Source organism: Gekko japonicus, unplaced genomic scaffold (genome assembly GCF_001447785.1).
Source record: "Gekko japonicus isolate JY-2015 unplaced genomic scaffold, Gekko_japonicus_V1.1 scaffold9783, whole genome shotgun sequence".
In the NCBI taxonomy this organism is placed as follows: domain Eukaryota; kingdom Metazoa; phylum Chordata; class Lepidosauria; order Squamata; family Gekkonidae; genus Gekko; species Gekko japonicus.
The window spans coordinates 5,192-5,634 of NW_015167834.1; positions in this window are offsets into that span (position 1 = coordinate 5,192).

Genomic DNA, 443 nt, shown 5'->3' on the forward strand with positions numbered 1-443 from the left:
CCCCCCCCCCCCAGCTCTTTCCCACATCAGGCCAGGATCTGCCATTTTCGGTCAGTGCACAGGTGAACTCCACCTGGCAACACCTGCAGTGCCACACATTTCAGGTGAGGGCGGGTAGTAAAGAGCCCTAGTCACAGATGGCAATCAGTGCACATACAGCCCGTCTACGGGTTTCTCCTTACACACGTGTCGGGTCATTCTCACGTCGCATTCGATGCGCGTACGGCTGAACACAGGATTTAAACTCCACATTTACCCAGGAATTGGTCCCCATTTGCATTTGTAAAGGGAAAGGCACATTTTTTCGCTCTTTCTTGCGAACAGGTATCTAGCGATAAATGCAAGTTGTACGTGCATTCACAGAAGCACGTGAACAGGGCTGATTTGAAAGGCGGTGCTGGATGACCTGGTAGACAAGGGAAAGTGTGAAGGAAGTTGTGTAA